Raw genomic sequence first — 326 nt, 5'->3', positions numbered from 1 at the left:
GTAAAAATATGAGTTTATACGACACTTCTCAATAATATCATTATAAAAGTTAATACGACATTTTATCTTAAAATTGCACCGGAAAACTTGTTGACACTAAAAATAGTCATATATTTTTAAGCTACGTTTGGTAAACTAACTGATAAATTAGTTGATAGCTAACAAGTTAGTTGATAGTTGATAAACAAATCATATTTAACAAAAACTAGTTGATAAGAAAGTAAAGTAACAAAAAATTAAAATATTTTAAAAAATTAATCAATTGTAATATTTCATGATATAATTAAAATAAATCTCTAATAATATAATATATTAACTAATATAAA

This window comes from Cynara cardunculus, unplaced genomic scaffold (assembly GCF_001531365.2).
Source record: "Cynara cardunculus var. scolymus isolate 2C unplaced genomic scaffold, CcrdV1 Un_Scaffold_1357, whole genome shotgun sequence".
Classification (NCBI taxonomy): domain Eukaryota; kingdom Viridiplantae; phylum Streptophyta; class Magnoliopsida; order Asterales; family Asteraceae; genus Cynara; species Cynara cardunculus.
The sequence above is the reverse complement of the archived record's forward strand: the minus strand, read 5'-3'. Positions refer to the sequence as shown.